The following is a 14,509-nucleotide window of genomic DNA, read 5'->3' on the forward strand; positions in this document are numbered from 1 at the left end:
GATGAATATACAGCCAAGACACCTGTAGACAGAAATATTGAATAACTGCTTGTGAAAACTGTGTCTTAAAGGTTATTACCAACTTTTGATTGTCTGTATCAGTATAGTTTAGAACGATTACCTGGTTTATGTGAGTTAATGTGATTGCTAGCTTAACTTGCTACCATGCTGACTAATGCTACTGATACTGAGGTGTATAACTGTATGACCATCATTTATGTATGTGAAGTGTTTGCCACCTTCTATATTACAGGACATGGGGTAACCATCCTTCTGGACCCACCATCACCCCTTAATGACAAGCCGCGACCCAAATCGAGGAAAATTTTCAACTTCTCAAATGTATTTAATGAAAAGATGGTGCAGTTTGAACCAGAGATAGTACAGAATATCACAGTATGCCAACACAAAAAAACAAGGTTAACGATAAACCAAAACGACCAGCAGGTGGCGATGCTAGAGAGGGAAATATTCCCTTTTACACTCAATTAGCTGCATTTGAATTAAAAACCAAAAAGTTTTCAGTTTATCCGCTGCGGATTGATCCAACACCTCTCTCACCATTTCCATGGCTGCAGGTAAGATAAGGTCCTCTGCAATGGTGTGGGGCTTCTTTAACTTAGCAATACGATGTGCCACGTCGGCTGATTTGCATCACTGCACTCATCTTCATGGCTTCAGTGCCTTTTTTCGAAATATTTTGCATGCTAATTTGGACACATAACATGGCTTGCTGTGCAGTTAATTGTACTAACAGACCGTCTAACAACTCTGTTCTCAAGTTCTTCCGGTGAGTAAAAATGTATTTTTATTTAATTTATATATTAGAACCTTAGCAGTAATTAGCAGGTATGGTTGCTCACGATGCATGGCTTGTTAGCTTATGTTGAGATTAAGTTAATTAGCTTGTGTTCGACGTTGAGAAGCACAGCCCGATGTGGTCCTGATGCTGAATTATGGAGAGTGAATGCTAGTCACACTAAACCGGTGCGCATTCTAGACATAGTCGAGAAGTGTTTCAATGTAGAATTTGGGGATTATAAATTACAGCAGTCAATGTTGTTGTGTCATATAAAACTACTACGCACATATGTAAGCGTGGTCACAGGAATAATAGCTTAAATGTTGCCATATATTAACTCTTTAGCATGAGTTTGTTATTGAGGCTAACTCTATTTGTTAATGTTAATGCTATTTACATCTGGCAAGGGTAGATGATAATAATAATAATAATATATTATATATATATATATATATATATATATATATAATATTTGTTTCACTTGATGTCATGTGTGGTTTCAGTGAATACTAAGTTTGTCTTCCATAATTGTCCACTTTCACACTCAGTAACAACTATTAAACTTATGTCACTTGTGTGTTAGAAACGTGAATATGACATGAAATAGTAACTATATGAATATGAAATAACTTCAAATATAAGTATAACAAATAGGCCCATAATAACACAAAAAGAGGCAATGCAACAGATGGATTATGTGAACTGTGATATCTACAAAGACTAAAGTTATTGACATTTTATTGTTTGCATATTAATAAGTATGAAGAAGGTAACCTGACAGATATATTATTTTACATATTTTTTGTTTGTGTAGTTTTCCTCCAGGTGATCCTGAGAGGCTAGACCTGTGGATGCTCAATATGAAGAGACAGAACTGGACTCCGCAGAATAATTCTCGTCTCCGCAGTCAACATTTTGAGAGACAACACTTGAGCATTGACACAAGGGTACACAGAAATGTTTTAATAACTTCTGAGAAAACAAGCAACTTGATGGTTTAAATTGCTTAATTGTTTAATCTTTGAAAGTATTTACATAGCAACTACAATTTTAGCATGAACTGTGTACATTTTTTTAGGGAAGGGCATGCCTGAAGAACAACGCTGTGCCTACCATTTTCTCACACTCCAAGGGCCAAGAGGACAACCCAGAGGGAGAGGTAAGTATAATGGTAGGTATGAATGAGTAGGTAATTGACATTCCTATTTCTGTTGGAAAAAGCACTAAGGAGTTTGCAGATGTAGACAATGGCAGTAGTGGCAAAAATCTTACTGACGATCAGGGCAATGTTGTTATGATGGCAGACACATTGCATCTTTAGTAACAACAGCCTGTTCAGGACAGGCTGTTGTTACTCAAGATGCAATGGACGACTACAGTTCTCTGACAGTAAATGTATGTGACGATGTTGTAGGTACCAGCATTCAGGCAAAAAAACTGACTGGAAAATGTACAGACTCAGCATTAGATCACTCTCATACAGTTTCAACACAGCTGTCTGGCTGCTTTACGAGTGATCACAGCTACACCATTTTTCAGTCTCCAAGAGCCTTTAAAAGGAAAGCTTCTGCTGCAGAGGAAAAGCTGTGTGCAGCTCGCAAGAAGCTGAGGATGAATTTCCAGATGACAAGGAGACTGAAGGCAAGAGTTTCTTCAAAACAAACTCCTAATTTCAACTGAATGTGCCTCTCTTCTTGATGGCCTTGATGGTGTTCCCAGTGAGAGGAAAAGAGGAAAAAGGCAGTCTTTTCAGAAACCTTGAAGCAATTCGCAGCTACGCTGCACTTCTACTCTCCAAAGGCTTATGAATATGTCCGAGAGAAGTTTCACTTGGCTCTGCCTCATCCTCAGACCATACGAAATTGGTACAGTAGCATCTCTGCAGATCCCAGATTTACTGCTGCTTCATTCATAGCTTTAAAAGATCATGTTGCTGAGCAGAAGAAGGACAGAAAATACACAGTTTGTGCATTAATGATGGATGAAATGTGCATTCATAAGAAAACAGAGTTCGGGGGAGACCAAATTTATGGCTATGTTGACATCGGTGCTGGTGAGATGGAAAATTGTTGTGGCAACACAAGCATTGGTTTTTATTGTTGTTGCAATCAATGAGTCTTGGAAGATCCCCATTGCTTACTTCCTTATCAACAGCATGACAGGAGCGGAGAGAGCAAACGTCATCCGAGAGAGCCTTCTTAGGCTCCATGAAATTGGAGTTAGGGTTGTGTCCTTGACATGTGATGGTCCCTCTCAAAACATCACAATGATCAGAGAGCTTGGTGCCAACCTAGACACCATTGGCATGAGATCTTACTTTATCCATCCTCAGGATGCTCTTGGATCCATGTCACATGCTCAAACGTTTGAAATATTTTTTCAACAGTTGAGGTTCTGGTTAGAAAAGATGGCCAGCAGATAAAGTGGCAGTACATTGCGGAGCTCCACAAACTTCAGGAGAGAAAGGCTTGTGTCTCGGCAACAAATTAGAAATGGCGCACATTCAGTGGTGCAAAAAACGAAAGTCCATCTTGCAGCCCAGCTCTTAAGTCGCAGTGTGGCTGATGCCCTTGACTATTGTGAGCAGGATCTAAAATATTCACAGTTCAGTGGATGTGCTGCCACCGCTCAGTTTCTGTGCACAATTGATGAAGCCTTTGATGTCCTTTACAGCCGTAAACCCACTTGGAAAAGGACAGAAAGCACCCATCAAACCAGATACAAAACACTGTGCCAAAGCCATTTTAGATGAAACTGAGTCACTTCTCCGAGGGCTGACAGTTAAAGACAAATGCAACAGACTTGTACACTTGTATTCCACTCAGAAAAAGACACCCATCTATGGGTTCATTGCTTGTTGCAGAAGTGTCATGGGCATCTACGAAGACTGGGTAGAGCAGTCAGCTGCCCCATGCCGATACATTCTGACCTACAAACTCAGTCAGGACCACTTGGAGCTGTTCTTCTCTGCTATCAGAGCACATGGAGGTTACAACAACAACCCCAATGTAAGACAGTTCCCGAAGGGCATTTAAGCACCTCCTTGTGAGGCATCAGGTGAAAAGGGGCACAGGTAACTGTCTCCTTCGTGACAATACCACCATCCTTGACTCAACACCTGCAACTGTTAATATTGCACGCAGGGTGGATGTGGAGCCCGTGGAACTGCTTGTGCCTGAGAATGATGTGTTCTCTCACCTTCCAGATGTTGACAATCTGTCTGAGTACAAGGAGGCAGCCATCTCTTACATCACAGGCTTCATTGTGAAAAAGATGAAACAGAGGGTCAACTGTATGCCTTGCTCAGAAGCACTCACCTCAGAGGATTCAGTGCATCAATTTGTGACTTTGAAGAACAGAGCTGAAACCTTACCAGGCGTAACTGCAGTTTGGAACAACAGCATCTATAGTTACCCAGGTTCTTTCTGATTGTTCTGAAAATAATCTCTTCCCACAGCTGCACAGCCACATGTTTGACATGTGTGTTGAAGCAAATCATGTCCATGTTCTGGTGAAGATGGCTTCTGCATGGTATTGCAAAATTAGATTGAACCACATAGCAAGACGAGAGACAGAGAAAATAAAAGAAGGCAAGGTAGTCCGCACAAAACTCACAAAGTTAATCCATTTTTAAGGAGATTAAGTTGTTTGGTCATTTCTGAGGCTGGTGGTTTGCATCTTGATGAGTGCGGTAGAACATACAAGGGATATTCTCTATCTTGTCCTATGTTCTAAACCGTGACACCTTTTGAATTTGTTGCCTCTGACAGTAGGTGTTTAGTTTAAAAAGGCACAGAGGTAATGATGTCTGATCTACTGAGCGGGCTACTTGGCTTTCATAGTACTACCATACAAGCCAGTAGACAGTCAGATTTACCTTTTGGCCTCAGTGTACCCTCAGGTTCGGCTTGTAACGCTATTGCGATTAAAAGCCTGGAACACCTGATGACACAAAGGTACACAAATGAAGATATGTCACTAACATCCACCGGAGTCTGCATAAACGGGACCAAAGGTGATATTGATGTGTTAACTGTATCCTATAAAATACATATGCAAGCTCCCTGTTCATTTTTATGTACATAGTTTAAAGGATTGTTTTTATAAGTAAAGGAACAGTTCACATTAAAGATTCACCCCCAAAAATATATAATGCAAAGCACTTTTAAAAAATTGTATTTGTTTTTCTGAAGTTTTATGCAAACAGTTAAGTTTGCTACTTGCACAGTTCAAATCCATGGTTCCATGGATAATGTTTTACATATATTGTGGTTATTGAAGTGCGTTATAGTAAAACAGTAAGTTAGTATTGTAGTTCAAGTTTTGGGGAAGTTCTAAATATTCTGAGTTGTAACTATAGATTTTGTGGCATTCAATGATACTGTGTTGTTTAATTTTGTGACCATCACCCACCCTTTCTTTTCCCCTTTGTATATGTGTTCTCCAATGTTATGTCTTTGTATTTTATCTTTTTTTTCTCTCTCTTTATGTCCTGTACATACGTCTTGTAACCGTGCTTTTTAGTTTCTTGTATGTGTTATATGTTTCCTCTCGTGGCCTGCACCTTGTCTTGGTGAGTGGGCTTTCAACCAAGACAGGCCAAAGTGAACAATATTAAGGCCAACATGATGTGTACCTTAGGAAAAGAGGTTGAGGACATCAATTGTTTCACAAGCTTTAGGCAAATTTATGACACTGGGGGGCGCCAAATAGGTATCAAAAATCAAGGTTAAATGTTTTTGAATAGTTTAACAGTTATTTAAAGGGGACATAGCATGCAAATTCCACTTTGTTAGTGCTTCTACAGGTTAATGTGGGTATCTGGCATGTCTACCAACCCAAAAACTCTGGGAAAAAAACACTTGCGCGTTTTGTTATAGTTCCTCTAAGTCAGAAACGTCATGCTTGAGCGACTCGATTGAGCTTCCTGGGTTTTGTGTCGTAACAAGGCACTGGAAGTCTCCCTACATGGTCTTGGCCCACCCCCCATCCCCCCCCGTCCCCCCACACTCATTACGCCGGGTTTACACCGGAGGCAGCGAGGCTGCGAGGCAGCGCAGCGCCGTTCCCAAGCGCGCAGCCGCCTGGCTGTTCACACGGGACGAGCATTTCTCCGCTGGTCAGCCCGCGATTCACTCACATGTGGCATTTGTCTGGATCGTTGGGACCGGGAGGCTGCAGCAGTTGCTCGGGCGCGACCGCTCGCTCTCCCATGCGTGAGCTGGAATTTGTGTCAGCGCCACACAGCCAGCAGTGTGGAAGACTTCCGCAGTGTTCAGCGCTACTGTACGCCGGGTTACAGTAGTTACGCCGGGTTACAGTAGTTACGCCGGGTTTACACCGGACGCGGAAGCGCCGCAGCGAGGCAGCGCAGCGCCGTTCTCAAGCGCGCAGCCGCCTGGCTGTTCACACGGGACGTGCATTTCTCCGCGCTGGTCAGCCCCATAGACTGTATATATAAGGTCAGCCCGCGATTCTGCTTTCTCCGCTTGTTGTTGTACCCGTTGAATGTCGGGGTTCGGGGGTAAATGATGGTCTTCATAGCCCCCCCCACCTCTCTTTCTCTCTCTGTCTGTCTGCTTGTGTGCTTGTAGTGGATGGGCAGAGGGGGACATTTAATTATGTGATTGGGAAAATTAAAACTCCAGGACAATTTATATCATATAAAATATGTAATTTATATCGTTTAAAATCATGGGGGGAGAGGGGGGGGGGGGCTGGCTCATTAGCATTTAAAGGAACAGGCACTCAAAACAGGTCACTCTGTGGAGGGCTGTTTTATACAGGGTAAAAAGGGTGCTGTTTTAAATGATCCTTGTGGTATTTTGACCAAAGTATGTTACAGACATTTCATTAAGACCCCAAGGAACCATATCAACTTGTGGTAAAATGGGCATGCTATGTCCCCTTTAAAATGGTAGTACTAAGATGTATGTGCCTCCTGGGGGCTTCAAAAAATATTTAGTGTGCAAGTAATCTTCAATTTCAGCTCTTCAATCCCACCATCCACTAGGGATGATAACGGTGATAACAGCATTGTGGCAACAGATGTAATACTATTAATAATTACAGGAAAGGAAAATAAAAATAAACTTGGCTATGCCACTGAAATGTTTAGGCTTAACAAAGTGGGTTCAAAGGCCAAATGTTAAAGCAGTAACCAACTGTGAACAGTTACATGTCATCTTTGAGTGAAGAAGAAAACCTGTGCTGTAGGTGAATCTGGTGCAGGTTGTCCTCCATCATGTTGACCAGCCTGAAGTTGCTGACCTTCCCCATGTCGTTGATGCCAATATGAGAGATAAGGACTGCTTTGCTATTCCTCGCAGGGAGTAGTAAAAGAGGAGAAAGGGGCAATTCCATGGCGGTCCATACCAGCCTAACCAACTGTAACAGACCTCACGCACTGGACTGTTATGACAACGATCCACACTGTGATTTTGGGTGGAAAATAAAGTGTGATAAATGCTTCACTTAATTAGAAATATTAAGGTGACTATAAATTGTAATTCAGGTTTTTCTCTTGCCAATATTACTATGTGACATATGTAGCATGAAAAAGAACACCTATGAAAGTTTAAAAATAGGTCACAATGTAAGCATACAGTCACAGAGATAACCTGAGGCTGATGTCCACCACCTACTTTCTAAGCTGAGGTGAAGTGATTATGATCTGATGAACTTTGAAGTAATAAACTTGTATTTTTATCATGTAAAAGTCTGTGTAGGAGTTAACCTGGCACATGTATCACATATCTGTGTGTTTGTGTAGTTTTCCTCAAGGTGACTCAGACAGCCTGCACCAGTGGATGTCAAACATGAGGAGACAGAACTGGACTCCAACAAGACTGAACACTGAGAGTCATCACTTAAGCACTGACTCCAGGTACAGACCTGTTTTCATAACTTACAAACAATCAAAGTGATAGTGTATCAAATCAGAAAGTAAAAGATAAACATTGTTCTGATAAGTGTTAATTTTTTTAACCAACCATAATGAATATAGAAATGAACTCTATTATCCATGACACTTAGCAATGACTGCCAACAGTTGCAGGCCATCTTTAGTTGAGGGAGGTAAATATGAAGTGTTGTGCAGATGAAGCTGGTGCAGGTCGTCCTCATGTTGACCAGCCTGAAGCTCCTGATCTCCACCATGTTGCTGCTGCCACAGTGGATGCTGAGGACATCAGGTGCTGCAGTGCTTCATATAATACAAAGAAAAAAAACTCACTATAAAGGATGTTTTATGTTGTGTATGTTCCAGCCAAGACTGGTTCTTACAGTTTATTCTGCGTTCAGCAGGTGGAAGTACCACAAATTTCAGACAAAACTGATGTTCTGGGTTTGTACCCTCATGGTTGAATGCACTTATTGTAAGTTGCTTTGGATAAAAGCGTCAGCTAAATGTAATGTACTGAAAGAAATAAACATTGTACAAAAAGATAAAATGTCTTTCTACCTCATCTGTAATATTCAAGGTGATAATCTCTCACAGAGCTGTTGATAACAGTCCACATCAAGTCCCTCCACTTCTGTGTGAAAACAGATAATTGTATAATAAATATGAGAACTGTTTACAACAGTGGTGTGTGGAGATTATAATCATATCTAAACTGTCTAATTCACTGTAAATTCAGGCTAAATAAACGAGGTGGTAATAGTAATGGTGGTTATACAAGCCTGTATCAGAACATTTGTGAAACAAAATTACTATCACATGCAACTTACACATGTAGCTTATTGATATTAACTTATTAAAATTACAATCAAGTGACAACCAAACACACGACTCTGTAGTAGTGTAGTTAACTTGCTTCAATCTGTTCATTAAACGTGTTAAATAAACAGTAACTTACAACAATTACATATTAAAAATGACTTGAAGCATGTAAGCATATGATTATGATAATAGATAAAGCAATAGGTTTTGTTGTTGTATAGTTTCAAGGTTACTTACCTCTAATGAGTTCGTTGTAAAGACCGCAACCCTCCGGAAGCAACAACACCGCAGTGCTAGCCAGTTAGCAGCAGCGGGTAGCATGTAGCCTAGCTCCTTAGCCTGAGCTAACCAGGTAACGTTGAGCTCAGCGGGCGTGGCTCAGCTGTCAGTCTTCACTCGCGCTCCTCCTCTTTGCCCATTTATTGGTTAGCCAGAAACTAGGAGGAGTTAGCACCGGCAAGATGGCGCCGGGTGAACGCCCACTGAGAGCCTCATTTTCACTCTTCAGAAACCAACAGGTGACGTCACGGACACTACGTCCATGTTTATATACAATCTATGGTCTGGACAGAGTGGGAGGCCTGCTTCCTTAATTCTCCTCAGCACTTCTTTCAGATGAGACGGGTGACCCTCCCAGCTGGAACTGTAGATTACCACGTCATCCAGGTAGGCCGCTGCATAGGATTCCGTGCCCTTGAGCAACCTGTCCATCAAGTTGCAGGGGCCCCATGCAGTCCAAATTGAAGCACCGTGAACTGAAAATGTCCAAAAAGGGGTTCGGTGTGATCTCCTCGGTGAGTGGGACCTGCCAGTACCCTTTACATAAATCCAGGGTACTGATGAAGTTGGCACCGCCTAGTTTTTCTACCAGGTCGTCCACCCTGGGCATGGGGTACAAGTCAAACTTACTCACAGCATTAATTTTCAGTCCAACCAGAATCTCAGTGTTGTGTCTTTCTTTGGAACCAGAATTATGGGGCTGTTTTTCCACTGAGGGAAGGCTCAATCACTCCCATCTCCCTCAAAATGTTCAGTTCTTTCTTTAAGACAGGTAACAGACGCTCAGGAACTCTGTACACAGGTTGCCACAAAGGGGTTGGATCCTTCAAAGAGATGTGATGATGTACCACCTCTGTTCTTCCAGGTGTCTGTAAAAAGAGGTTATGAGGCAAGATCTGCAGGAGTTCCATCCTCCTCTCATCTGAAAGGTGAGTCAGGTCTAATTGCTTCTCCTCCTCCTCCGTTGGTAGATACTGTTCTACCAAGTCCTCTTCTTCTTCAACAGCTCGAACAAAGAGACAATGGGGTGCTGATGCTTCTGGAACCAACCGGGGGTGCCATTTCTTCAGCATATTGATATGGAATGTTTGAAGTCGCTGTTTCCGCTCTGGCATGTCAATTTGGTCAGTCACATCCCCCATCTACCACTTGACCTGGTAAGGGCTTTGCCACCCAGCCAGCAATTTGTTCAATTTGTTTTCTGATGTTGGCAAAAGTAGCAAGACTTGCTCACCCGGCACAAAGCTGGGTGCTCAGCTGACTGTTGTAGCCACTCCCTAACCTGCTGCCTGCATGATCCCAACCTTTCTTCCTGTGATATTCCTAACACTGGCTCTACCTGTTCCTCATAAAATGGCATGAGCTGCACTGTGTACGTAGACGTAGCTGGAAGTTGAGTGGATTCATGACTTTTTGTACTAGTTACTTGCCTCTCTACAGGACCTGACTCTGAAGCTGGCCTCCCTAAGTCAGGTGGGGGAGACTCGGGCACTTCTGTAACAGGAAATGGCACAGGTGCTTCTGACTGCAACATGCCTGGATCTGACTGTACAATATCTGGTGTCTCCAACACTGATTTCCCTTGCTTTAGCCCTGGTGACAACACCACACAACCTACCCCTGCTCTCCTCGATTAGATCCCAGAGAATGGGAATATCTGTCCCTAACAACAAGGGATAAGGCAGCTCTAGAGATACCCCCACTATAATGAGGTAAGATTGGTTGTGTACTTCTACATACACCCCAGCTGTAGGCACATCTGAACTATGGCCGTGCACGCAAATAACTGGTACTGTCTCTTCTACATTCCATAGGTCTCTTTGTACAAATTTAGCCTGAACAAGAGAGTGCAAACTATTTGTCTAATAATGCAGAAAGGGGTCGGCCATTTACCAGGACTGTAGTTGTTGCTGACTCTGACAACTCTGGAGGAAGTGTTAATTCAGGTCTTGGGACATAACATAGGTTTATAGTTTTGGGTTTTCTAACTGAACAAAAGGGGCGGGTATGGCCTGCCTCACCGCAGTTGTGACATACTATCTGAGCTTTGTGACCTGCCCGAGTCTCGTAATAAGTTTGGTTTAACTTCAATGGGTTAGCTTCACTGGTTTAACTTTACTGGTTTAACAGTTTCAACTTCATTGTTTTAACTTCACTGGTTTAACTTCACGGGTTTAACAGTTTTAGCTTCACAGTTTTAACTTCACTCTTTTATTTTAACTTCACTGTTTTTATTTAACTATTTAAACTACACTGGTTTAACTTCACTGTGTTAACTTCACTGGTTAAACTTCACTGTTTTAATGTAACTAATTTAACTACACTGGTTTAACTTCACAGTTTTACCTTAACTGGTTTAACTTCAATGGTTTAACAGTTTTAACTTCATTGATTTAACTAAAGTGGTTTAAAAGTTTTAGCTTCACTGTTTTAACTTTACCATTATAATTTAACTGTTTTAACTTTGCTGGTTTAACTTCACTGGTTTAACTTCACTGTGTTAACTTATCTGGTTTAACTTCAATGGGTTAGCTTCACTGGTTTAACTTTACTGGTTTAAGAGTTTCAACTTCATTGTTTTAACTTAACTGATTTAACCTCACTGGTTTAACAGTTTTAACTTCATTGATTTAACTAAACTGGTTTAACAGTTTTAGCTTCAATGTTTTAACTTTACCATTATAATTTAACTGTTTTAACTTTGCTGGTTTAACTTCACTGGTTTAACTTCACTGTGTTAACTTATCTGGTTTAACTTCAATGGGTTAGCTTCACTGGTTTAACTTTACTGGTTTAACAGTTTCAACTTCATTGTTTTAACTTCACTGGTTTAACTTCACTGGTTTAACCTCACTGGTTTAACAGTTTTAGCTTCACAGTTTTAACTTCACTCTTTTATTTTAACTTCACTGTTTTTATTTAACTATTTAAACTACACTGGTTTAACTTCACTGTGTTAACTTCACTGTTTTAATGTAACTAATTTAACTACACTTGTTCAACTTCACAGTTTTACCTTAACTGGTTTAACTTCATTGATTTAACTAAACTGGTTTAACAGTTTTAGCTTCACTGTTTTAACTTTACCATTATAATTTAACTGTTTTAACTTTGCTGGTTTAACTTCACTGGTTTAACTTCACTGTGTTAACTTATCTGGTTTAACTTCAATGGGTTAGCTTCACTGGTTTAACTTTACTGGTTTAACAGTTTCAACTTCATTGTTTTAACTTCACTGGTTTAACTTCACTGGTTTAACCTCACTGGTTTAACAGTTTTAGCTTCACAGTTTTAACTTCACTCTTTTATTTTAACTTCACTGTTTTTATTTAACTATTTAAACTACACTGGTTTAACTTCACTGTGTTAACTTCACTGTTTTAATGTAACTAATTTAACTACACTTGTTCAACTTCACAGTTTTACCTTAACTGGTTTAACTTCATTGATTTAACTAAACTGGTTTAACAGTTTTAGCTTCACTGTTTAACTTTACCATTATAATTTAACTGTTTTAACTTTGCTGATTTAACTTCACTGGTTTAACTTCACTGTGTTAACTTATCTGGTTTAACTTCAATGGGTTAGCTTCACTGGTTTAACTTCACTGGTTTAACTTCACTGGTTTGATTTCACGGTTTTAACAGTTTTAATTACTGTTTTAATTTAACTAATTTAACTTCAGAGGTTTAACTTCACTGTTTTAGTAGTTTCAACTTCACTGTTTCAACTTCACTGTTTTAACAGTTTTACCTTCACAGTTTTAACTTCACTGTTTTAATTTAACTATTTTAACTTCAGACCTCCTGAAGCATATCGGCAGAGATTTAGAAATCATAGGAAAGCCCCAAGTCAGACCTATGTCGAGTTTGTGAGGGAAAAGGGAACTCTGTTTGATAAATGGAGTACCAGTTGTAAAGCGAGTCATTTTGATTCTCTACGAGAGTTGATATTGCTCGAAGAGTTTAAGAACTGTTTGCCTGACCGCATTGTGGTGTATTTGAATGAGCAGAAGGTCAGCTCTCTCTCCGCTGCTTCTGTGTTAGCCAACAAGTATGTGCAGACGCACAAAACTGTTTTTCCATCAGTTCTTTTGGAGAAGCCTCGCCATACTCCGATTACACAGACTGGTCATACAAAGGTGTCAAACACAATGGGGGGGACCGGGAGTGTTATTATTGCCACCAATCTGGACATGTTATTGCGGATTGTCGAGCTCTTAAGCATAAAAACCAACAGATATATTCTCAGAATGCGCCACAGCCAAAAGGCGTCGGGTTAATTAATACAGAGCCTCGCGCTCACACTGATTTTGATGACGCCGAAACTATGATCCCTGTTTCAAAACCGTTTGTATTTGATGGTTTGGTTGTCACTAACAGGTGAGCCTGCTGAGCAGCTCCCAGTTCGCATTCTGAGAGACACTGGTGGTTCACAATCTGTATTTCTCGCCTCTGCTTTGCCTTTCTCCACACAGTCCGCCTGTGGCTATAGTTTGGTGTTACGTGGCATTGAAATGGGGTACATTCCCTGGCCCGTACACCGCATACATGTGCAGTCGAAATTGATCTCAGTTTTTTTCCCCGTCGCCGTTTGTTCTGGTTGCCGGTTAAAGGTATTGTTCTTTAATGGGCAAGGATATAGCCAGAGGTAAGGTTACTCCCACACTGAAGTGTTGAATTCACCTCAGCGTACGGATGATGGTAATACACACACAGTCTCCAGATTTGTTCCCAGTCTGTGCAATCACTCGCGCACAAGCGCTCAAAACATAAAGGTGACAGTGATGATGTTCAATTATCTGACAGTGTGTTTGTGTCTGCCCTCTTAGGTGAGCCAAGCTCAGAAAAGAAGCTTGTGGTGACTTGCACAACAACCGCTGGGCGGGGTGCGCTCCCCCAAACCGACACTCCAACTGCTGATGGTGTGTCTCTCCCAATAGGTCGCAAACACCTGTGTGCCGCTCAGAAGGTAGACCCAACACTTAAAAAGTGTTTTACTGGTGTGGTGAGTGCGGACAAAGCAAATGGTGAAAATGTAGTGTACTTCATTGAGGATGATGTTTTAGTGCGTAAATGGCCCCTGCTGAGATCTGTTTTGTTAGTAGCACATGAAGGTCGGTGGGCAGGACTTTTAGGTGTGAGAAAAACATACCAACTCATTTCTTTTGGCCAGGTCTGAAAGTTGATGTTACTAAGTACTGTCAATCTTGTCATGTTTGCCAAAAAGTGGGTAAACCTAATCAAGTCATCCCGCCAGCTCCATTACACCCTATACCTGCAATAGGAGAGCCATTTGAGAGAGTAATAGTGGATTGTGTTGGTCCTTTGCCCCACACTAGAAGTGGCAATCAGTATTTACTCACCATTATGTGCGCTGGCACTCGATTCCCCAATGCTTAAAATCACCACAGGCTCCGTGGTGAAAGCGCTAACAAGGGTTAGCTTCCTCGTGTATTCCAGATGGACCAAGATACCAATTTCCAGTCGAAAATGTTTAACCAGATCATCGACACGCTGAGTGTAAGCCATGCCGTCTCCAGCGCGTATCATCCCGAGTCCCAAGGCGCGTTAGAGCGCTGGCGCCAGACATTAAAATCGATGCTCCGTAAATTTTGTCTGGAAACCGAGAAGAGTTGGGATGAGTTGTTTTCTTTGCTGCCCGTGAAGCTGTTCAGGAATCACTTGGCTTTAGTCCCGTTGAGC

General features: G+C 41.3%; 2 long non-coding RNA genes across 3 annotated transcripts; one reads left to right on the forward strand and one right to left on the reverse strand.

Annotated features, from left to right (window-relative positions):
• Nucleotides 1-709: 709 nt before the first annotated feature.
• LOC117770294 lies at nt 710-7,719 on the forward strand. Of its 2 annotated transcripts, none has more exons than XR_004615365.1 (3): nt 710-790; nt 1,617-1,749; nt 7,575-7,719. It is a non-coding gene; the product is annotated as an uncharacterized LOC117770294 (long non-coding RNA). The 2 variants fall into 2 exon arrangements; XR_004615366.1 differs by having other exon boundaries at nt 7,586-7,719.
• Nucleotides 7,552-13,753, reverse strand: LOC117770295. Its single transcript, XR_004615367.1, has 4 exons — nt 13,721-13,753; nt 10,318-10,322; nt 7,934-7,946; nt 7,552-7,696 (listed from the first exon to the last, which is right to left on the reverse strand). It is a non-coding gene; the product is annotated as an uncharacterized LOC117770295 (long non-coding RNA).
• Between the last annotated feature and the right edge of the window lie 756 nt (nt 13,754-14,509).

The sequence above is a fragment of the Hippoglossus hippoglossus genome, chromosome 11, assembly GCF_009819705.1.
Source record: "Hippoglossus hippoglossus isolate fHipHip1 chromosome 11, fHipHip1.pri, whole genome shotgun sequence".
Classification (NCBI taxonomy): domain Eukaryota; kingdom Metazoa; phylum Chordata; class Actinopteri; order Pleuronectiformes; family Pleuronectidae; genus Hippoglossus; species Hippoglossus hippoglossus.